The sequence below is a fragment of the Bubalus kerabau genome, chromosome 17, assembly GCF_029407905.1.
Source record: "Bubalus kerabau isolate K-KA32 ecotype Philippines breed swamp buffalo chromosome 17, PCC_UOA_SB_1v2, whole genome shotgun sequence".
Lineage (NCBI taxonomy): Eukaryota > Metazoa > Chordata > Mammalia > Artiodactyla > Bovidae > Bubalus > Bubalus kerabau.
Window position 1 is genome coordinate 21,409,898 of NC_073640.1, and position 24,753 is coordinate 21,434,650.

General features: G+C 50.3%; 1 protein-coding gene across 1 annotated transcript in view; it reads right to left on the bottom strand.

The window, feature by feature from the left end:
* ZNF423 (zinc finger protein 423) overlaps positions 1–24,753 on the bottom strand; it is a 346,039-nt gene that overhangs the window by 307,273 nt on the left and 14,013 nt on the right. The window lies entirely within an intron of this gene.

Here is a 24,753-nt window from a genome sequence, read left to right on the forward strand (position 1 = left end):
AGGAACCAGGGCCAATGAGACCACATCTTTGGATTACTCTGAACAAACGCTATAAATCTGGATCGTTGTACAAATGTTTCTGAATTTTAAGTGTCACATTCTATTTCCCAACAAAGTTGCAGCCTGAGCAGCCAATAAGCAAAATACTCTGGCCCTGGATATGGTCCTTGGATAACCAGTTTGCAGCCTCCATTCTGGTATTTCAGCACAGGTCCTGAGGATGATTGTTGGCACTGAGTCGAAATGACATGAGAGGTGCTTGGAGGGTATCTTCCCCTACAAATCAGTGTCACACCCGGGTGGCTAAAATTCTACCATTAGCTGTTCATTCCTTTGAGTCAACAGGGCTTTCCCAGGATAGTCTTCTAAAGAAGAATCCAAGTGTTTGTCTAGAGGAGGGACCTAAGCCAACATTTCAGTTCCGGAAAAACAGAAATTAATAATCATCACAACAACAATAAAAACAATAGTAATAATGAACTGAAACTGAGCAATAACTATGCTCAAGGCACTTTCCCCTGTACTGGGGGACACAGCTGTCTGGAAAGGTTTCTGAGAGCGAAGAAAAGCACAGGTCTATTTCAGATAAGGAGCTGCTAAGTGTGAAAGTCACTCAGTCGTGTCCGACTCTCTGTGACCCCATGGACTGTAGCTCACCAGACTCCTGTCCATGGGGTTCTCCAGGCCAGAATACTGGAGTGGGTAGCCGTTTAAGGTCCCCTCCAGAATATCACCCCAAGCCGAGATCAGACACTTGGTATCTTTCCAAAAGAGAAGCATCCACCACATTTGCCGTCTCAAAATAAGTCTGGCATCTTCCAGGGACAAAACTTTCAGCTGCCAAATAGCTGGGGCACGGCCGAGGCTCTGGCCACCTGACGTTCTGCGGGGAAGGGGGTGTGCATGGAGTCCTGGCAGCAGGGAGGGGAGGGCAGAGGGAGGCAGGAGCAAGTTTATCTCGACACTTTTCCCTAAAATGCTGATCTTAGGTCTAGACAACAGAAAAGACGCTGCTAAAATTACTAGGAAGTCTTTCCCCAAAAGGCATTTGGGTACATCTGATTTTAAAACACACTTGCAGAGGTCCACTCTCTCGGCTGGCCCCTCCTAGGCCTCCAGATGAGGACTCTGGGAAGGGTCTCCAAGATTATCAACTCCATAAAGAGACGAGGAGGCCAGGAGAGGATCTCCCAGGAGGCAGAGCAGAAATTGGAACATGGCTCCCCAATAACAACCCGGGGTTTGGACCCCACAGTCACAGGGACCACCATGTGACTTAGGCTGAATGAGAAGAGCTAAGTAGAGACACGCCGGCAAGGAGGAGGATTCTCAAGCTGAGCTGTGATCTTCAAGGTAGGAGAATTGGAGAAAGGGTAGTTCAAGAGCAAGAGAAAATAAAATAAAAAGAAGACCACCAGGCCATCCACCTATTCCAGTAGCTGTTACCTGCACAGGAAGTTATAATCCATCTGTCCTCTAACCCTATTAGGTAAGTAAGTAGCAAAGGATGGTTATCTCCATTTTTATCAAGGTTCAGAGAGGTTAAGACACTAATCCAAGATCACACAGCTGGCAGTACCAGGTCCTCTATCCGCCAACGTCTCTAACTATAGTTCCCAAACCTCCCTTCTCTGTGCTCCAACACACTGGCCATCCCAGTGTGCATCCAACGTGCCAAACTCTCTTGGGGATGACAAGCTGTGCACTATTAACAATACCACTAACACCCTTCCCCATGGCCAACCCACCGTCTTCACCAAGTTCCTCACAGTTCACTCTCAGCTCTACCACCCCTTTCCCTGGCAAGTCTGTGAAAGTCACCAAGTCATGTCCAACTCTTTGCAACCCCATGGACTATACAGTCCATGGAATTCTCCAGCCCAAAATACTGGAGTGGGTAGCCATTCCCTTCTCCAGGGGATCTTCCCAACCCAGGGATTGAACCCAGGTCTCCTGCATTGCAGGCAGATCCTTTACCAGCTGAGCCACCAGGGAAACCCTTCCCTGGGAATCCTTCTATCAATGTGAAATCCAATCTCCTTATCCCTTGACATACCTTCTGCTGAGTCGCATTGTAGCTTCACACCCACGGTCACCGTCCCTGTTCAACAAAGCTGCATAAAAGTCATCTGGAGGCACTGTTCAATCTCAGAGTCCTGGGCTCCACGCACAGAGATTTCTGATGCAGCAGCTCTGGGCTGAGGCCTGAGAGTCTGTGTTTCTAACAAGTTACCAGGAAACGTTGCTGCCAATCCTGTGCTATCCAATCCAGCAGCCACGAGCCTGCAGTGGCTATTTAAAATTAAAATTAATCAAAACTAAATAAAATTTAAAATAGTAGTTTTTCACCCACACTGGGCACAAGTGCTCCATAACCACACATGGCTTGTGGCTACCATATTGGACAGCACAGACCTAGAACATTCCCTGCATCACCGAAAGTTCTATAGCACAGACACCAAAGAGCACATACTTCTGTTAACCATAGGCTCATCTGTGTGAGGCTTTGATTACTGTCATCTCTTCCACAGGACTGTACCTTCCATGAGGACTTGGCCTAATATTAGATGAATGACGGATGGATGGATAGATTGTTGGTGAGGACTCTGGAAAGGGCAGGAACAACGCTGGGGGGCAGGCTCCCATTACACTTTGCCACCCTTGATTATCCTGCTAATGCTAAGTCATTTCAGTCGTGTCTGACTCTGTGTGACCCCGTAGACGGCAGCCCACCAGGCTCCCCCGTCCCTGGGATTCTCCAGGCAAGAACACTGGAGTGGGTTGCCATTTCCTTCTCCAATGCATGAAAGTGAAAAGTGAAAGTGAAGTCGCTCAGTCGTGTCGGACTCTTAGCGACCCCATGGACTGCAGCCTACCAGGCTCCTCCGTCCATGGGATTTTCCAGGCAAGAGTACTGGAGCGGGGTGCCATTGCCTTCTCCGATTATCCTGGTGGAGCATAAACCCTCTACTCCATCCCATAGCCCGTGTCCCCAGATATGAGCAGCAGAAGACTGGCCCCCAAGGTGCCAGATGACCATGCCTAACCAAGAGCAAAGCTGTGTCAGAAAAGAAAGTCAGCTCTTAGCGGCCCTTACTATTTTGAGTTCCTGGATGCCTAGCAAACATGCGCTGACAACCTGCCTTTAATAGCCCCAGTTCTGAGTGTCTTAAAGACATTTCCAACTAAGTAACCCAAATAAATTTAGCAACTTTTTTTTATAAGGAGAAATAATTAAAGAACAGATGGTGTTGCTTACTTTGAAATTTTTGCTCTAAAATAGATTTTGTGTGCACCTTGGTTGGAGTTCAACTTCTCCCCCCTCTCCTCCGTGTGTCAGAAAAGGAGATCAGCTCACTAATTACCTGGCTGTCTTTTCCCTACAAGATCCCAATTTAAGAATCTCGTTTCATTCTAAGAAAATTAATTCAAAATGCCAAATAATTTAAAAATGTATTAAGATTCCCCTTAGACTAGAAAGCAAAAAGGAGCTTTCATTTGTCTGCTAAAAATCACCTTGGGTAGTTGAAGAGAAGTTTAGCTCTTAAGACTTGATCCCCAGAATTGAGCTTTTGGCAAAGCTATTGGTTCCATATGTCCACAAAATGTTCCATTTAAAATATATGTGCTTTTAAATTGGTCTCTGACCATTTCTCTGCCATGGTCTCTAACCACTCCACGCATTTTCCCAACCCTTGGAGCCTTGTTCTCCTCGGAAGCTAGACGCTTTTATTTGCATTGGAGGTAACCTATTTCCAACATGCCAAAACCTGTTCACTTTCAAAGCCACTTTTGGAGATTTTATAGCCTGAAATGGAATAAAATTTAAATTTAATAAAATTTGAGACCGAACCACCCCCCCCCCAAAAATGAACTGGTTTAAAAGCCAGCTACCCAGACGTTGAAGAAAATATTCTGAGAAAGCCCCACAGGGCGGAGGGGGAGAAAACCAGACCATCGACAGCCTGCCAAATGTCATTTGGGGCTGGTTTTAGAGGAGAACCAGAGCTGGGGATGCAATGCAATTATTTAAATCCAGAAAGAAAAATGTTTGCTCCGAAATTTGGCAGCAGCTGATTGCCTCTGATTCTTCTTGTTTTCAACTGATTCCATGCATGAGTAGGGGAAGTTTCCAGCCCAGAAGGGCACATCCGACAAGGCTGTCACACCTGGCCTGGAGCTGCAGCAAGTTGAAAGGTCCGGGTATTTTTTTATCGGATGAACTGAGTTTCACGCTAAAGCATGGCGGGGTAACGGACCACATTTTTCTTTAACTCACAGGTTGTAACGAGAGGGGATTTTCTCCCTTCCTTTGTTTCTCTCCTCTCTGCCTTTGTCCCTGGCTGGCAGCCCCCCTCTGCCCCTGCCGCACTCTCTCTCTCTTTCCCTCCCCCTGGCTGCCGGTGTGTGAAGCCCTCGTCTGGCTGTCACTCAGGCCCCTTTGTGGGCTCCACAGGCCTCAGGGTATTACAACCCCCCACAGCCCCAGGCCCTCTGCAGCCTCAGAGGCTGTGCTCAAAGAAGGCTGCACTCAAAGCCAGGCGGCTGGCCCCGAGTTTGCTTTGACACCCACAAAAGGGCACTGGAGGGTGCGCCAAGTGTCTTCGGATGGTTCTCTCCCTACCCCAGAGATGGTCCCATGGGATAAACCCATCAGCATCACATCTCCCTGGCTGGCCAGCTGATAAATTAATCCCAACAAGAGTGTGGGCAGAAACTCTGTGGTTTGGGGGCCAGCACTCGATACACAAGAATTGTGGGTGCATTTGGGCTGAAAGGTGACTCGTTTGCCTAAGTCTCTCCTGCAGGAATTTTTGAAGACAAGTTAGTTCAGGCCAAGAGGCTGCTGCTGTCTCATCTTCTCTCCTGCAAAAGGCATGGCCCCTTGCTAGGCCCCCCATCGGATCAGGAGGGATGAGACCCACATTGTTAGCGAGCACAGCTTTTCTAGCACCTTTCATCTCCCTGCTTCCTCTGCCCCCACCCCTCAGCCCACAGCTCTCCCTTGCTCTCCTTTCTTCTTGGTTATCCATCACTTATCCCCATCTTTCATTGTTTATGGGGTCGGAGCCCTCCTTCTCCAGGAAGTCTGCCTGGGAGATAACAGTAGGATTGCTCACTGCAGGCTAGTAAGCCTGTTCCATCCCCTAGCCTCCTCAAAGCAACCTTCTGAGATAAAATACTACTGCTACCCCCATTTAGCAGATGAGAAAACTGAGGCTCAGACAGGTGAAATGACTTGTCCGGCTAGTCATATGCAAAGCCAGGATTTAACTACTTTTCCAGGAATGTGAATGGAACCTCAATCTCTCTGGATGGCCGACACTACGGACCCTCTGCCAGCAAGGCCTTGCCCTGGGGTGTGGCCCAGAAGAAGGGATCAGCCTCACTGAGTCATCCCCACGCTCTCATCAGGCCACCCTGGTGACTAATGACTCGGCAAAGCAGAGAGGCCCGGTGGGGGATAAGGCCTGTGATTGACCTTGAACTTAAGAGGCTCCAAGCTTGGACCAGCATTGTTAATGGGCCGGGAGTAACCTGAGCCAGCCCTTGGATGGAAGCTCTGGGCACTAGGGCTGGCCGGCCTGCCGGCGGCTGGCAGCACCACCTGGATAAGAGCCTCACTTCTCCATTTCACCGGCCTCTGTTCAGCGCAACCTTTTCTCAGACAACAAAGCAGCTCCCGTTTATCAAGCGCTGTCTGAGTGCCAGCGCTCTGCCAAGCACTTTACAAACATTATCTTGTTTAATCTTCACTACTGTGCAGAAAAACCATGTTAATGCGGACTTCTAGGCAAGGAAACTGAGGCCAGGAAGGACAAGGGCACACGGCTAGTGAGCCCGGAGCTGGCTGGCATTTGAAAAGGCCTCCGTTCTTAGCTGCAGTCCCATGCCCCCTCTAGAAAGAGATTACGGCTGATTTTGTTATCTTCCTTTCATTTTAATAGATTTTCACGGCACACTGCATCAGATCAAAGAGAAACAAAGTTGCAACTTGATAAGAAAAGAAAAGCGGAGGAAAAAAAGATTTGGAAGAATGCGAATATCATTTTCTTTGATGAGAACACTTCACACACATACAAGCACATGTGCATATACACACACATACACACACAGTAGTAACCTTAATCTGCTGTTTATTTGGGATTTCATGATTGTTCAAAGTCTCAAAGGTTCATTTTGGTCCTCTAGGGCATAGATCATCAGTTTCAAATTGGACAAACGGACTCAGACACAAGGGCTTCTCCGGCGGCTCAGCGGTAAAGAATCCACCTGGCAAAGCAGGAGACGCAGGTGATGCAGGTTCGATCCCTGGGTCTGGAAGATCCCCTGGAGGAGGGCATGGCCACCCGCTCCAGTATTCTTGCTTGGAGAATCCCATGGACAGAGGAGTCTGATGGACTGCAGTTCACAGGGCAACAAAGAGACTGAAGCAAATGAGCACGCGTGCACGCACCCAGACACAAGTTCTTTCCTATCCTGTGTCTAAGCTACCCAAGAGGCTTCTGAGCCCACAGCAAGGCACCGTAGGCCCCGACCCAACACTATACAGGCTTCTGCACATGTTTCTAGCACTGGTCCTGGAGGTGGGGACTAGAGCTCCCCTTTCCTAGACGAGGACCCTGCACCTCCCAGGGGTTGGGGACCACGCCCACTGTCATCAGCTTACAGGTGGCAGAGCCAGGTTCCTAACCAGGTCAGCCTGCTTCCAAAGCGCTTCTAACTGGCTTCCAATGTCCACTCACTTCAATCCTAAAGGACGGAGGCTGCAAGGTGGTCCTGGGAGCATCTGCAGAGATGTCCACCAGCACTCGAGTGATGGGAGAGCATCACTGAAGTCCTCAGCCCTGGTCAGCTCTCCAGGAGGCAGGAGCACTGGGCTCAGGGAGAAACCTGGGAGGCTCACCCAAACCCTTCTAGTCATCTGATCTTACTTTTTTTACAGAATAGGAGGAGCTTTTCTGGGTCTCCTCCACAGAAGGAAACCTGAGCCCTTGCTGCCTCTCCCTGGACCCCGTCTCTCCAGCAGACACTGAGTCGCCTAGAAAAGGACTGTGTTCTAGGTGCCCATTGCAGAGGCCATGAAACTCGCCAGGCAGGCACCCTCACCCACCAGCAGCCGCCCTCCTCGCCGATGGGAAAGAAACTCATGGGTGGGTTTTTAAGGCTCGAAATAAAGTTTAAATATTACGTGGAAATTACTGAACAAATCAAATCACTGTTAAGTGGATGTCATGGGCTTCCTCTAGACAATACGTTTAATGAAGATTATTGTCCTCCTGGTTATAGTTTTAGATTTGCATTTTATTATCAGAGAACCACTTATGCATTACTCGAGGATTTTCATTAGGTAAATAAATTTTTATGTGGATTTCATTATATTCCCTTGGCTGAAATCCTGATCACTTAACAGCAAGAATGCTGCTCCAACATCCTGTGTGTCAATCAGGATGTAACTGTTTCCTCTGGTTGTTGAAAGTACTTTTTAAAAAATCTGGTGTTGATGGCAAGAGGAAAAGGGAGAGGGTCAGAACTCAGGGTAGAGTCTGTGTCCAAGTTCTTTCACTGAAATGTACACACACACACAACTAACGAGGAATTTTCTGTTTAAAGAGATATGTGAATGTATCAAGATATGTGTATGATACATATAAATTTCATATATATATATGTATCTTATATACAATTTCTTTCTGGTGTCCACACTGTTTCTGTTTTTTCTGTTTCTCCACCCTGCTTTGGCCTCTCCAACATGAACTGATGCTATAGCCCTGAGACTAATAGGTATGGAGAAGACACGACTGAAGCGACTTAGCAGCAGCAGCAGCAGTCCTGGAGAAATAAAGTTGAAAGAAACAAGCTTGGGAGGAGGCAGGAAGGAAGGCGGTGGGGGTAGACATTCCTGGAACCGCAGCCATCAGCAGGAAAAAAAAATCTTTTCTAAGAAGTCTAATATGAAGCAATTAAGCTAATTGGAATCTAGATTGTACCGGGTGCCTCCGGAAACTTGAGACCAGGGGAATCTCCTTGCTGGAAAAAAAAAAATCACACCAGGATATGAATGAATGAGGGAGTGAATGAATGAAGCAGCTACAAACTGACCCTCACATCCAAGTCTAATTCACTCAGCCCCTGAGACACAGAGGGCTACAGGTATCCCTCTTCTAAGGCCCGACAGGGTTTTAGAAGAATTTGCTAGTAATAAAAGCTCTGCTTATTAAAAAGGGCTGCCACATGCCAAGGGCTGGGCTGAACGGATATGCGTGAAGGCATCCACCGCTGATCCACCCAGCCCACAGGACCGAGAGAGAACCTTCTAAGGTGCCTCTCCTGAGAGTACAGAGCAGAGAGGCAGCACCTCGACATGGCCCAGGGAAGAAGGGCAGCAGGGGCCACATGGTAAGCCTGGGGATAGCGGGGGAGCCAGGCTCCTTGCCATAAGGATGCCCCGAATGCCTTCACATGGGTTTCCATGCAGATGGCCTTGTGAAGCCTGGAACCCAACTCCTGCCTAGAATTAGGATTCAAATGTTGAGGTCCCATTATCAGCTCTGATTATCTGTGTGATTTGGGGAAAGTCAATAACCTCCCTGATTCTCAGTTTATTACCAATAATAATAATCACAACAACTTCATAGAGATTATTTCAAAATTACAAGAAAACTGACACAGACTGAAAGAAAAGACTTGTAAATGATCATGCATGTTCAGTCACTTAAGTTGAATCCAGGTCTTTGCGACTCCTTGGACTGTAGCCCACCAGGTTCCTCTGCCCATGGGGTTTTCCAAGCAAGAATACTGGAGAAGGTAGCCACTCCCTTCTCCAGGGGATCTTCCCGACCGAGGGATCGAACCCCAGTTTCTCGCAAAGCAAGCAGATTCTTTACCGTCTGAGTTACCATGAAAGCCCTTGCAAATTATATATCCAGGATATATGGAAAACTCCAAAATCTCGACAACAAAAAAAAATCTGATTCAAAAATAAATAAAAAACTTCAATAGATGTTTGTTCAAAGAAGACCTACAAATGGTCAATAATACATGAAAAGATGTTTAACATCACTAATCATTAGGGAAATGCACATCAAAGCTACAATGAGACACCACCTCATACAAGAGGATGGCTACTATCAAAAAAAGTTAGAAAAGACAACAGAAAATAACAAGTGTCAAGGATGTGAAGAAAATGGGACTCTTGCCCATTGTTGGTGGGAATATAAAATGGTGTAGCCACTACAGAAAAATTAAAAGTAGAATCACCATATAATTCAGCAGTTTTATTTCTGGGTATATAGTCAAAAGAACTGAAAGAAGGGTGCGAAACAGACACACACACACCCATGTTTATAGCAGCATTGTTCACAACAGCCCAGAGATGGAAATAACCTAGTGTGTACTGACAGATGAATGGGTCAACAAAGTAACAGTGTATCTACGCAGTGGATGCTACATCACGGATGTACCTTGAGGACACTGTGCTAAAATCAAATACTGTATGATTCCACTTTTTTCTCTTTTCTTTTGGCCAAGCCATACGGCTTGTGGGACCCTCAACCGGGGATGGAACCCTCACCTCCTGCCATGGATGCAGGCAGCCTTAACCACAGGACCACCAGGGCAGTCCCCAGTATGATTCCATTTTTCTATGAGGTACTGAGAGTAGTCAAATCCATAGAGGCAGAAACGAAAATAGTAGTTACCAGGGGCTGAAGGAAGAGGCAAGTGGGGAGTTATTGTTTAACGTGTTGAGAACTTCAGTTTTACAAGATGAAAAATTATGGAGATGGAGAGTGGAGAAGGCTGCACAACAACATGAACACACTTAATACCCTGAACTGTGCACTCAAAAATGGTCTAAAGAGTCAGTTTTATGTTCTCTTTGTTTTTTTTTCTTTGTGCGTGTGTGTGTCTGTTTTATCCACAGTAAAACATTGGCAAAAATAAGAGAACTGAGCAAAAACTACTTATGTCTTGCACCTAGGACCTAGTAAGGACTCAAAAAAAGTTCACTGTTACCACTGAAAGTTTGTGTCTACACAAAACCATCAGCCCTCCAGAGGCTTCCTTTGCAACCGTTTTTTCAGCTGTCAAAAACCACCTAAAAAACTACCTGGACTCCAATTTCAAGTTTTTTAAGAGCACAAAAAAAACTCCTCAATCTTCCATCTCAAAATAGTCACCTGTGATACTAAGCAGGGGTCTGACTGAGCATTTCTCAACAACCTTCGCAAAGGCTGGGAGGAAAGAAGCTAGAGGAGATGATAAAATGAGAAGGCATGAAAGGAGCATCCCACACGTGAAACAGTGACCCCCTGCAAAGGGATATTTGGGGGGATTTTATTTTCTTCTCTATATTTTTGTATATTATTCACACCATCTGCGATAGAGCAAGTGTGACAAAATGTTGAAGTCTTTTTCATCTTATGAAGTAAAGGAAAAGCAGTTCAGAAGTATCTTCTTCTGGGACTTCCCTGGAATGGTCCAATGGTTAAACTCTGCCGTCCAATTCAGCGGGAGCAGGTTCGATCCCTGGTCCGGGAACTAAGATTGCACATGCCAAGAGGTGCAGCCAAAAAGTTTTTTTAAAAAGTGTCTTCTTGCATATAATAAAAGACTGGATTACATTTCCCTGCCCCTCAATCAGCTGTCCAACGTCATCACCCACTTCTCCCCATCACCTGCTCAGCTCCAGGCACCCGGGCCTTCTCACCTTTCTCAGACACCCAAGCACTCTTCTGCACGGGGCTTTTGCACATGCTGCTCCCACTACCCAGAAAGTCTGCACCTCCTTCATGTCTTCACTCACAGTCACCTCTTCAGGGAGGCAGACCTTCCTTGACTCAACTGAAAACCACACCCACCAAGTCGGGCTCCCATCCCGCTCCCCCTTCACTCTCTCCTGAGCCCTGATCACTAACACACCACACAATGGGTGCTCACTTACCATGTTCACTACCCCCCTGCCACCACCAACAACCAGACATGGGCTCCAGGAGGGCACAGATGTTGGTTGGCTGTCACACCCAGAGCCCTACTGTGGCTCTGGGTCAGGTGCCCAGGTGCCTAGCAATAATCGACGGGAGGAGTGAATGAAAGAAGGAATGAATGAGGTTGACTTTAAGTCATCCCGACCCCCTTATTAAAGCAGCCCCAAGGCTCTCTTTTGCCCACACTGTCTTAGTAACCCAAGCACAAACTACTGAAAGAGCTTGACTCTTCTCTGATTCAGACTTTTCACTAATTCAGAGTGGCCTCCTGCCCACAGACTTTAACAAGAACACCACAAGATGGCCCATCTCCAGGGTCCTGACCCCACATTCCAAGTCCGGGGCATTTTTCTTGAAGAGCATTTATCACTCAATCAAGCCACCCACCCTGCCAACACTGCTGAACACCACTTACAAGAGGCTCGGCCATCCCTGCTTCAAATCTCACTTGTCCTCAAATATCTCCTGTTTATCTTGGGAACGGCCTACATGAATAGTCCGTTTGTTGGAAGAACATAATATTTTCCTTGGCTTTTAGGCAACAGTCTGGCAAATGAGCTTTCCCCGTGTAACTTTCTGATGGCTTTATGCGAGCAGTTAATTAGAATTATACAGACATGTTTATAGAAGTTTAAATGAAGCATAGTTCGAGTTTGTGAAAATATATATAATTACTCACACCGACACTTCCCACTGAAAAAGAAAAGGCAACATAAGCAAGATCCCTAAAAGCAACAGCAGGCGCTAGGAAAGCCTCCGCCGTCTTCAATGGCTCCACTTTGCGGGCCTCGGGGAGACCAAGCTCCGGCAGGGAACCTGCAGCCCCACCACCTAATACTTTGCTCATTAGGCTCAAACTGCAGCCAACGCATTCCCCAAAGGGTCCCTGGGGTGGGCGCCGGGCCCCAGGCAAGGCCCGCGTGGACCCGTGTACACACACGCTGGGTCTCGCCTGCACACAGAAGCAAGGCTATGATTTGCTGTATGACCAGCCATGGAGAAGAGGTCTGCAGCTGCAGGCAGGTTCTTTCTCTGCCCTGCAGGAGAGACCTCAGCCTAAAGCTCTGAGTGATGTCTCTGGCAGTCTGAGGACCCAAATGAGGAAGAGCTTCAAGCGCATCCAAACTGTCCCACCCACCACCTTTGGGTCAAGACCCCTGCTGTGCCCTCACCCAAACCTCAGTGTTGGCCAACCTAGCCAGGGATTGCCCTCTTCTCTCCCCCTGCCCAGTCGTATGGTAACACATCATGGGAGTGTCCCCTAGAATCCACTTCATCTGAGTCAAAGGTCAACCTAATTATTTGGGTCAAAAAATTCCTCAAAAGTATTCAGATTCCCTGTCTTTAAACTTCAAAGAACTACAGCCAACCATCTCCACCTTTGACTTGTCCAAAGTAATGAGCTGGCTCCCATGCCAGCCTTACAATTTAACATCAGCAAGACTAATAACTAAATGGCTTTGCCAGGAATGGGATGGACCCAATAGGCCCCTGCAAAGGGGCCAGCTCCTCAGTCTCACAGGTGAGGGAGCTCCCAGCCACAAAATATAACCCCCTTTGCCTCCTTGGGGCAAAGCCATGAGTCCTCGGGACACATGTGGGCAAGGGTCAGATCCAGACATCCAGACATGCATCCATGCTGCCCACTGGCTTCAGCCACTGGGCCAAGCATCTACACAGGCGTCAGCAGCCTGGCCACTGTAAAGAGAAAATGGTCCACAGACTCATGGAGATATTTTGTCTCTCCTCTTCCTCAAAGAGCCAAGAACACAGGAAGGAATTTGGAGTCCAAGGGAGAGGGATACAGAAACAGATGAGGCAGAGGAAAGAGACGGGGGATTCCGGTAGGTCCTCCATCCAGTGCATATTTACTAAATGCCTGCTCCATGCCAGGCTCTTGCTAAATCCCTCCTCCTCCCCACTGGTCCTTCTCCTGAAGCCTAGGGACACAGAGTGGACAAGTCAAACTCAGTCCCTGTCTCAAATAGAGCTGAGAGTCCAGTGCAAAAGGAAGACCATAAACAAGTAAACACAAAAATAAATTCCTATTGAGACTAACATGACAATTTAAAAAAAAATAGAGATCAAGAGCAGTGGACCCAGTTTGGGAGATAAGTAGTCAGGAAAGGCGGCACTGCACTGAGTCCAGAAGGATGAGAATGAACCAATCAGACAAGAAAGAGGGGCAAGTGATTCCATCAGAGGGAAAGACAAAGGAATGATGTAGTCCTAGAACAGGAAGTGGGGAAAGAGGGACTAGGAAGATCAGGATATGGGAGAGGGCCATAATGAGATGAGGGAGGTATTCCAGAACCTTGCATGGAAAGAGACACAGGCGTTGGCACAGGCCTCCTGGAGACTGCTTGTCCCCAGACAGCACTGGGTACCTCCCCACATCCATTTCTTTCTTGTTGACTATCTCCAGAAGTCACTAAATCTAAGGAAAGCTGGGGCTCTCATGAGCCCCAGGAGTGATGCTCTATACTCTAGCCTGTGTGGGTCTAGGATCTGCAGGGGAGGCCATTCTTACCAATGAGACACAAGGGAGGGACCAGAAGGCCATTTAGGAAAAGTATGCTTCCTCTAAAGACAGACCTGTGTAAGGGAGCTTCTCTCTTCTGGTTTTGGGACATTGATGAGTGAGGGTGTGATGTCTGGCACCAATGCAGCCATTTCTTCACCATGAGGAGACATCTGTAGGCAAGAGCCAATATATTAAGCAGGACAGAACATAAAGACAGAAGGCACCTGAGTTACTGCTGACAGTGTTCAATGCCTCACAAAGCACTCTGAAGCCACACTCTCTCCAGACTTCAGGTATAAGTATAAGATACTACATCCTCTTTATGCTTGAGCTGTTTTGAACCTGGATTTCAGGTCTTCCATCCCAACTGATAGGATTCCTCTTCAGCCAGCCAGTTCTATCAAAACAGAATGTCTGGCTTAGCTGTTTGCTCTTTCTCTTTCCAGAAGACCCTACAGGTTTCTCCGTGCTACTCCCTGCCTCAAACAGTTAGAGGTACAAGCCTCTCTCCAAAGGAAATTTACAACCTCAGGATCTTGGGGGGAAATTCTGTTCAGAGCAGTGAAATGATCAAAAATAGAAAAGTGAAGAAAGCATCATGCTTAATGACACCATCTAATAATAGTTTAAAAAAAGAAAAACCTCACCATGCCCAAGTCCATGTTCCTGCTCTAATCAGTAGAGGTTGTGTGTGTGCGTACTCAGTCATGTCTGACTCTTTGCGACCTCATGGACTGTAGCCCGTCAGGCTCCTCTTCCCATGAGACTTTTCAGGCAAGAATACTGGAGTGGGTTGCCATTTCCTCCTCCAGGGGATCTTCCTGCACAGGAATTGAACCCGTGTTTCCATGGTCTCCTGCACTGGCAGGCAGATTCTTTACCACTGAGCCACCTGGGAAGTCTCAGTAGATGTAACAATAAGATCTTAGGTCATTTTTTCCTTGTAATACTCCCATGTGTGTACACACACACATACATACATATATACTATATATGTACATATATCTACTACCTACATATATATGTATTACTATATATGTATATATATATCTACTATCTACATATATACTATATGTGTGTGTGTGTATATATATATATAGATAGATATATAGATATATAGATAGGTAGATAGATATTAAGAGAGTAGGCTCTAGAGCCAGGAGGCCTGGGTTCAAATCTCAGCTCCTCCATTCAACAGCTGTGTAACCTTGGGCCTCAGAGCCTTAGTTTGCTCATCTATAAAATGGGGATAACATCACTACCACTTAAAGCTACTGTGAGGATAACATGAGATACTATATAAAGGACACCAGACCTTTATATAGGACCGACAGGTATAGTTTTCAACCAGGGCTGTACATGATGAAGGCCTGGAGGTACAATGGGATTTACAGGAGCTACTTTCTAACCGGTGCTCAAGATACCCAGGCTAAGGGACAGAGTTCTGCAGAATGAAGAAGTTGCTGGCATTAATGTTTCGCCCACTTTCTCTGTTACTTCTGACTTTTCCTCCTACAATGTGAAGGGGCTTCAGAAAGGCTACCAGATAGCTGAGGGCTCTGCTGGGTCATCTGGGGGGTGGGGAGCAGGCACCATTCCTTAGCTCTAAAACCAACTCCAGCCCAGATCCTTTGTCAAACCATCTGCAACTGTACAGGTGTTATTCTGGGCCCACCCAACACGAGTAGATTGAAAATGTATTAGAATCAGCTAAGAAGTTATTCGGTCCAAGCCTGCTGACCAAGCTGGGCGATGCTGCTTGAGTCTAAAAAACAGCGTGAGATCATGAAACGCCTGTCTTCTGGGGGCAGTAGGCTCTAAAGGGAGCTGCTGAAGAGGAGGCCAGGAATGTTCTGAGCAAAGGCAAGCTCCTGGGAATAAGGGTGTGACCTCCCAAAGTGGCTCCTTTTCCAGATCTCTGCCCCTGGCCAATACGGACATCAGGAGGCCTGGAACCCAGAGCCCCTGGGGCAGAGCCAGGGGGCCCAGGGGAAGCTCCTCAAATAGGCCAAGGCTGAGCAGACATCTCATAACAGATCAGCAGGGGCCTACAGAGCATTTCAGTGAAACACAGGAGCCTCAAGCTTGCAGGACACTGAGAGGACAGACCCACTGCGATCAGGATCCCTAATCCCCAAGGGCCGGCAGGCACGTAAATGGGTGATGTGAGCAGAGGGGCTGTGATGAATATACCCCACCTGTTGGAGCAGCCTCCACCCCCACCACCACCAGGACTGTCACTAAGCAGGACAGCGGGCCTAGCAGTCCCAAGTCTACCCCAGCTATTATGAGAGAGAAGCAAGAAATCTGAATGAATGCTTCTGTGAAATCTCCACATTTTTCAATGTTGGTTTATTTCTTTTAGACACAGCACAACCCAATCAAAACATATCTGTGGGCAACACTGGGCCTCAGGCCACCAGAATGCAACCTTAATCAAAAAGGCAGAAAGAATATAACATTAAAGGAGCAGATACTGGAGTCTGGACATTTCCTTGCGCTCACCTCGGCCCCCCTCCCTCCCTTGCCCCTCCCCTGAATGGGCTCCACAAGTTCCACCCACCAGGCAATGCCCACAGCCCTAGAAACACCTCTCCAGCAAGAAAATCCTCTTCCTGAAGCCTGGGTTTCCTCCCTGAACCGGATGGATGGATTTCCATGTGGGAAGAAAAAGGCCTGCGCAGGCACCCAGCTCCAGACCCCAGTATTTATACAGTTTCATAAACTGCAAGTGATTATTTTGTTTCATAAGAACAATCACTATGCAAATGAAACCTCCAGCTAATACAAACAAGGCTGTTAAATTCACTTGCCAATGTTTATGAAAAGAAACTCGGTGCAGCCCTGACCAAGCTCGCTAAGAAAATGTTTAATCACAAGATACATTTAAGTGAGGAAATTAGGCAAATAAGAATAGATATCCTGACTTTGCTCCCAGAGCCCCACCACCACCACCCACCCCCTCCTCTGTTTAGCAAGACAATGAAATGAAAAGATTCCCAGAGGAGGGACAGATGTCAAGACTCAAGGAGGAAAAGGCAAAAAAATGCAGAGATTAGAGAAGCACGGGTCCCAAATTTGAACAGCACCCTGCAGGGTCTGCCACCCCATTTTTCACATTTGTGTTTTTCAGTGGGGCCATGGGAAAGGAGGAGGGGCAGGGTGCAGGGGGATCCGCAAGGCTGGGCCGGTGGTCAAGCAGGGCGGGCATGCGGAAATTCCTGCTGGCTCATGGCTCCTACAGTTGGCAGCGCTGGAAGCCAGGACACATTCTGTGCAGGGAGCGATCCCACATGGGGCCAGGCCCCTGGACCACAGAACGACGACTCAGGATGGAGTGAGATCCCAGCTGGCGGGCATCCTGGGGCCTTGGCTTCCCACAGCCTGCTGCAGGGCAGGGGGTAGGCCTGGGGACCCAGGCAACACCGGAGCAGGATGAAATGATGGGACGGGGCTCGGGCAGGACCCCTGGAGGAGGATCTCAAGTCCTTAGACTGCCATGCAAGAGTCCCAGAAAGAGTTAACAGCCCTAGTATCAGCATGGATTTTAAAATGTCAGGGCAATGAAAACTCATCTCATCAGGCTTACCTGGGCTCTGACCCCTGTGGTTCCACCATGGACAGCCTGTGTGACTTTAAGCAAGTTACTTTCCCTTTCTGTAAAACAGCTGCCTTATCTCTAAAACAGAGTGTAGGAAAACATGCCCCATGATATCATTGTAACAACATTGTGTGCATTCATTCGCTTCAGTCGTGTCTGACTCCTTGCAACCCCCCCAGGCTCCTCTGTCCGTGGGGTTTTCCAGGCAAGAATACTGGAGTGGGTTGCCATGCCCTTCTGAAATCATAAACATAAAATGCTTAGCCAGGTCCTTGGAGCATAGTAAATGCTCAATAAAGGTTAGCTACCTGGTCCAAATCCTTTGTCCCATAGAGGAGGCCCAGAGAAGGTTGGTGGCTTTCCCCACCTCACACAGATCAACAGCAGACAGGGAACTTGACCCCCAGCTCCAGTTTCTCCAGCAGAGATTTTAGAAGAATGAGGAGGCTAGGACCTGGCGCTGCCCCAGGGCCCCTCTGGGAAGTGCGCTCAGCAAGGAGGCGGTGGTAGGAGGGACCTCTGGAGCAACAGCTCCCTGGGGTTGGGGGAAACCGGAGCCCGGCCCTGGCAGGGCCTCCCAGGGGCCCGGGGCAGGGGCAGCTGTCCAGAACTATCTGTCCAGGGAGGGGGCAGGGAGCTGCCACTCGGAGCACGCTGTGTGCCAGTCCCTGGGGCTGGGCCGGCTCAGCCTGCTGGCTCCATCCACAGCCCGCCCCAAGGGATGCCGGGGGAGGCAGCCAGGATCAGAGCCGCCGGCTGCGTGCTCCCCTCCCCCAGCAACAGGGGACTAAAGTGGGTCAAGGAGGAAGGAGGGGGCCCAGGAGGCCTGGGGGAGGGGCCCGAGGAGCTCAGGAGGCACCCAGAGGGAGGCGACCAGGGGAGGATGCCTGGAAAAGCAGAACCGTGTGTGTGGTGGGCCTTGGGGGCGGGCAGGGCAGAGCTGCCAAGGGTTTGGGGGTTCTCGAAATCACCTCAGAATTAACTCCAAGGGGCCTTAGCCCAGGTTCCTACTCCCCTAAAGATCCTTCCTTTGCCCCCTCCCCTTGGTCTCAAGGGCTCCATTTTCCACGTAATCCCCCGGCCTTTGCCAGAGCCCCACCCCCAACCAGCTCCCCAGACTGGGGGTCTGTAAGGAGCCCTCTTACAAGGCTCTCCATCAGTCCTGGCCTCCTAGCTCAGACCTGAAGGTGGGCCCAGCTTGGCCCAGCAGTCCAGCCAGGAGGGGCAGCCTGGGGAGAAGCAATCCAGCGGAGCCCACCCTTAGAAGCCCAGCAGGATTGTGGCGTTATCAGGTCAAGTCAGGCCCCGGTCACCAGGGAGAAGAGTGAGAGTGGGCCCCACCACCCGCCCCCCAGGGTGCTCTTCGGGAGCCTGGTGCAAAATGAAAGGGAGGGAGACAGGAAATGCCAGGCAGGGCTGGTCCCAGCTTGGAGGGGAGGCCGGGCTTTGGGCCCCTCTGAGGTAGGGGTTGGGGGCCACAGCCCAACTCTGGGAGGCACAGGCTCTAGTCAGCCTCCACCCCAGGCTGGCCCTGGCCCAATCATCGGCTTCTCTCCCGGCTCCTCCACCCTGCGTGGCCTTAAAAAAAAAAAGGAAACAACCACCCAGGCAACTCGATATGGCCCAGAAACCTCCAGGGTCCCTGGGTTCCAGGAAGCCTGCGCAGGAGGAGGTGGAGGGCAGGGAATGCAGAGGGTCGGTGCCCAGAGAGAGGGACTTCAGAAGGGAGGGCAAGCTTGCTTGCTCCTGGGCCTCTTGGCTACGATGGGTATCCGCTAAAGGGCTGCCTGGAAACCCACCCCTAGAGGGGCTCCTGCCCTGGGTTCAAACCCAAGCTCTGGGGAAAATGTTGGTGGGGAGGAAGATGCAGGCCCACCAGCCATGTCCTGCCTGGGCTTACAGGGCAGTTTGAGTGGAACCAGAGAGAGGTCCAGAGGACAGGGCCCTTTAAATCTTTGAGTTCCCTCGGCAAGGCCATCCATGCCAAACCACCACATCCCAGATTTCTGGGCTGGGCCAGCTGGACTCTTGGGGCCTGGGGATGGGTGGGGGACAGCAGAAGGAAGGACTCCCCACCCTGAATGTGGCAAGTAAGCACCTCCCACCCGACAGAACAGAGGGTCAGTCTGGCTGTGCAGTTCCGACGAAACCAGGAAGCAGGTACAGCCCTGTCCACCAGCCAGCCACCCTGAGTGTTCCCAGGGGCTGGCCCCATCCTCCCGCCCCAGCCTGTGCAAGCTGCTTTTCCCCGGGCTGAACTTGAGGAGAAGGCCCAGGCAGGCAGGAGTGGGAGAGGAGAGTGGGGGAGTGTGGACTTGGCCACCAGCTGGGTGTTACCAGCCTCAGAGTTCATCACTGTTTATGGGTCTGTCTCCCAGCCCGGCTCCTGGGGGAGAGTATGGAAGGAAGGCGGCTCTGGGAGTGATGAGGGCGGGCACCTGGTGTCGGGCAGCCAGGCTATGACACAAAATCTCGAAGCTCAGGCTGACCCACCATGCGTCCTCACCTGTAGGATGGCAAGTGTAATGGGACCAGGCTCACAGGGCTATTGAGGGTATTCATGAGAAAACATGTATAAAGCGCTCAGCAAACACCAAGCCTCAGTAAATATTATCCCCTCCTGCCAGACCTCTGTCCATAGAACAGAGCACACTTGAAACTCTCCTAACAAAAGTCAGACAGGGTGAAATGCACAGAGAGGTCTGAGGCCAGGTCTAACCTTACACCAAGCTCAGACCCGGAACATACAGCAGGCCTGCACTCCCAGGGCAAGCCAGAACAACAGATATTTTGAGGCAGTGAAGGCACAAAATTCAGAATAAAGCCCATTCAGTTATCCAATTCAGACCGAACTGCGGATGCAGTAGGTGCGTGAAGGCAGCTATCTTCTACTGGCCTGGCTGGAGGCCAGAAGGATGGGGACAGCTCAGGGACTTGGGTGCCAGCGACGAAGCATCAGTACGTACCTCCACTTCCAGCCCCAAGTCTGTGCAGAGGACATAGGCTCTAATATTAGAGATAGGGCCTGGGGGTAAGGACCCCTGTTTGTGGGACATGGGGATCTTGGAAATCAGTAGCCTAATAACTACTGCCACAGATGTGTAGTGTGAGCCAAGGCCAGGTCACAGGCTTCCCTGGATCACCCTTCCTCATCTGGCAAATCAGGAGGCGCCCCTCCCACCTCCTCCCTGGGTACTTGGAGGTGCCCATGAGACCCTCTAGAGCCACTCTATGCTCAAAGGTCGTGCATACCTCCAGGGATTTCAAGCTCAGGGTCCAGGGGCCTGCCAGGGGACTCCCCAGAAAGGACCTACAGGCCACCCCACCTGCAGAGTGAGTGTAACTGCTCACTCTTTATTGTCAGTATCACTACCCTGCCTCCAACTAAACTGCAAGCTCCCTGAAGGCAAAGACCCAGCCCTTTTCACTTGGCACTGAGCACCCAACAATAAGATCTAGCCCAGAATCAGAAACACACATCCAGGGAATGAATGAAGTCAGAAAGTACCCATTCAGTAAGTGAAAGAGTGAGTGAAACCCAGAATCAGTACATGTGCTTGTAGAGGTTGTGTCTGTAATTTCCTGAACATATATAAGTAAACTCAGAATTGCACTCTCACGCCCGTAATCCCCACATATGCGCCCCCGCGATGGAGTCTGGGGCCTTGCGTGCAAGTCCTGTTCGTCCCAGCTGTGAGACACTGAGCAATTAGTTTTGCCACCGTGTGCCTCAGTTTCCTCCTCTGTGAAAGGGAGATAATCACAGTACCTACCTCACAGGGCTGCTCTGAAGTTAAAAGTGAAGTGCTCAAAAGCAATCGAGGACACTTATTTATTTATTGTATATATACATCCAAGGACTGGCCCTACAGCGATCGACTGCCCTCTCCCGGCCCCGCCCCAAAGCCGCGAGCCAATCAGCGCCCCAGTCGGTACCGATGCCCCCGCCCCGCAACCCTCCAAGGCGCACATCTGGCCAGCGGGGGCCGCAGCCCACCCACCGGTGGCACCCGGCTGTGGGCTAGACGCCGCCGCCTGCTGCCCGCCCCCCGCTCTGGGCCGGGGACTCAGGAGTCCTGGGGGCGCCAGCTGGGCCTGGCCAGGCCCAGACTCTGAGGGGCGGGCGGCGGGGGCGGCCCGCGGTGCGGAACAAGCCCCGGCCCCACCCGGGCAGCGCGAGCGAGCGCCGCAGCCCGCGCCTTCCCAGCCAGCCCCCCGCCGCGGCCGCTTTGTGCCCAAACCTGGGCCTGAGTTATTGCGCCGCAGCCATGGAGCCCTCCCGGGCGGGGGGCGGCCCGACGCGTTCCCAGGACGGCCGCCTCAAAGGGGTCCCCGGGCCGCCCCGCGGGGCGGGCAGACGAGGGCCCGGGAAGGGGCCGCGTTCCCAAGCGCCTGGCCGGCTGGCGAGGCTCGCCGAGCGGGACGGGCCCCGAGGTCCCTCCCTCATGCCCCCTCCCCATCTGTTCTCCTGCCTCCGTCCCCCCCCACCCCCACCCCTGGATCTCCTGGCCCTCCCCCACAGACCCGACCTCTTTCTCCTTCGCTACTCTCCATTTCCAATTCCCCTTCTCTCATCTCCCGGGACCTAAGTCACACCGGGCAGGTCTGTAGACAAACGCCAGGAGGGAGGGTGCTCGAGGCCCCCAGATCCCACCTCCCTTCCTAGAAGAGTCTGCCCTGCCCACCCCACCAGCCTGGGGTCACAACCTTGGCTTGGAAAAGGGTTGGGCCTCTGAGGCAATGGGCTGTGGGAGCCTCTTGGCCTCATTTTCCCATCTGTCAGATGGGGATGGGAATGTGGGTACAGTGCCAGGCACTGGGGACCCGGCAGTGACCAGGACAGGCAGAGGCTCTGCCAGGTGGTGCTTGCAGCCAGGCAGCCAGCGGGGTGAGGACCCTCCAAGGCCTCCGTGGTGACTTGGGCAGGGTTACACTGAGACAGGACTCCGTGGTTCAGAAGCTCCTAGAGGGGAGAGAGGGAGGCAGAAGCCACCCTTGCTCAGAAACAGCCCCATCACACTGACTCACCACTCAGAGAAGCATCTCTCTGAGGTCTGACTGTGCCATAGAAACCACAGAGGGCTAGGCCAGTGGGGTGCCCTGCCAGCTTTCACCCTCTCTGGGAAAGTGGTCCAGGGAAGGACCACACCCCTACACATCCCTCAGCCCTTCCAAAGCACCAGCTGCAAGGCTTCCAGCTTGCCGTCCCCCTCCATCACCATGGGCTCAAGTGTCACCTCCCAGATGGCCCTGTCTGGACAGCCTTCCTCACCACTCCCTGCCTATCCCAGGACCTGCTTTGTTTCCCAGAACTTGTTATTGACTCATGGACTTGTCAGTGGCCTCTCGTCTGTCCGCTGTTGTGGCTTCAAGCACCACAAAGAGTGGCTGGTGCATGGTAGGTGCTCACTAAACGTGCGTTAGGTGAATAAATGAACGAATGAATGAGCAAACTAGTAAACGAGAGCAGACCTTCGAAGCCTAGAAACCCAAACTGGACCCAGGTCACGCGATCCCAGGACAAGTGAACAAGCAAGTTTGAAAGTCAGCAACTATTAACAGGTCTGAGAGAATCCCACGTTAATATTTTAAAACTCTGAGAAGCCCTGAAAGTGTTTAAAACGTGTAACTCTGTTTAATGCAGTGGTTGCCAAATGTGTTTGGCCAGAAAAAATAGTTTTTATTCTTTTGGTGGAACATCAACGAAATCCTGGAATACATTTTGGGAAACAAGAATATAAACTCATTTCTCACACTCACAACCAGGATTTTACAGATGTCAACTGAATCTTAGCAAGGAGAAAGAACTTGCCTCTTTTTTTCAGCAAAGTCAAGTCTAGCACAGTGCTTGGCATATAATAATAGGTGCTCCAAAAGTATTCCAGTGAATGGATATAAACTAAATTCATGAGCAAAGTCTGTCATCGATGTGCATTTTCTCTATCCCTGTGCTGATGGTCTAAACCATGCAAGCAACAACAAGAATCTCTTCACTGTGGAGGCTGGGGCTCACACACACACATCCATGCGCATGCATACATGTGTGCATACATGTACACACATGTGCAGACTCACATATGTGCACACACACACATACCCACTGGCACACATACAGACACATGCACACCCACTCTGGGGCATATGCCAGCCCACACAGTCCCCTTCCATGTGTCTGGCCAGTGCACCCCTTTAGAAAGGCAACTGTCCTTGGTGAGGTGGGGTGAATGAGGCATACAGAAACCTCATTCACAACCCGTTGGCACCTCCAGGGGACAGATTAAAAGCATGGTGTTTCCCGCACATGTTCTCTGGCACTGCATTCAAAGCACACATACAGGTGAGAGAGAGAATGGCTAAGTTAGGCCGCTCCAGAGTGTGAGTCCAACCGCAACCATCCGGATGGCCATTTCAGTTTTACAAAGCTCCTTCTCACACCTTTCTTGGGAGGGGAGCCCCCATTTCATAAACATGAAGCTGAGGCTCACATGGTGAAGAAGTGGGTGGGATAAGAAGTGGAAGTCAAGGTCCGCCAGCTCAGAATCCCCCCACACTCCCCACAGCTTGGAGGTCCAGGTGGTTTCCAAGAAAGACCCTGGCCTGGTCAGTGACACCCTGGTCAGTGACAGCAGCAAGATCTCCCCAGCTCATCCTTGTCCTGCCCCTGGGCACAATTCTGCCACAAGGTCATTGTATGACCCTGAATATCTGATTCACCCTCTCTGGGAAAGTCTGACCATTCACATGACAAGGGAGTTCAGCTGATGCTTCTCTAAATCTGTTATGTCTTGTGATTAAAAAAAAAAAATAGCCTAAGGCCCCCAACTGAGTGGTGAGAAGTGAGTGTTGAGATGAGATACTGCCTGAAAAGTACATAGCCCAGTGCCTGCATACAAGGGGGGCTCATGAAACGGGAGCTGCTCTGGGTGTTGTAATTCTATCTTTCTGGGCCCAAATCAAACAGTATCCCCTCTTCCAGGTCTTGCCTCATTCCTCCTGTCAAAGGAACTCCTCCAGCCTCTCTTGGCCTTCAACCTGCACCTCTGTCTTGGGCTGCCCTGTCGGGTCCTGTGGTTGGTTAGGGTTCTGTGTCCAGTCTAGATTGTGAGCTCCCTGACAGCATGGCCTCTACCCGGTTCATCTCTACAGCCTCCCTGGAGCCCAGGCTAACATACTCACCAGGGTAAGACACTCGGGATATGGATGGATGGATGGATGGATGGAAAGGGAAGAAAGGAAAGTTAAGGAGAAGAGGGGAGGAGAGAAGAGGATGGAAGGATTACGGGTGGAGAAGTGATGAGTGACAGATGAATGGAGGGAAAATGGATGGATGATAAGATGGGTGGGTGGATGGGACAGAGGAATGGAAAGGAAGAAAAGGAATGGGAGAGGAGGATGGATGGATGACAAGATGGATAGATGATGAATGGAGAATGGATGGAAGACAGATGAGTAGATGGATGTTTGATGGAAGAAAGAAGAGACACAACTACAGGACTAGTAGACAGAAAGAAAAGCTCACTCCCCCCCTCCCCCACCATGCTCCACATTCAGAGTGCTGTCAGTTTCCCTTCCTAAAGAAATAAGAAGTATCCTATAAAGATAAGAAAAATGGTCAACTTCACTGGTAATCAACAAATTAA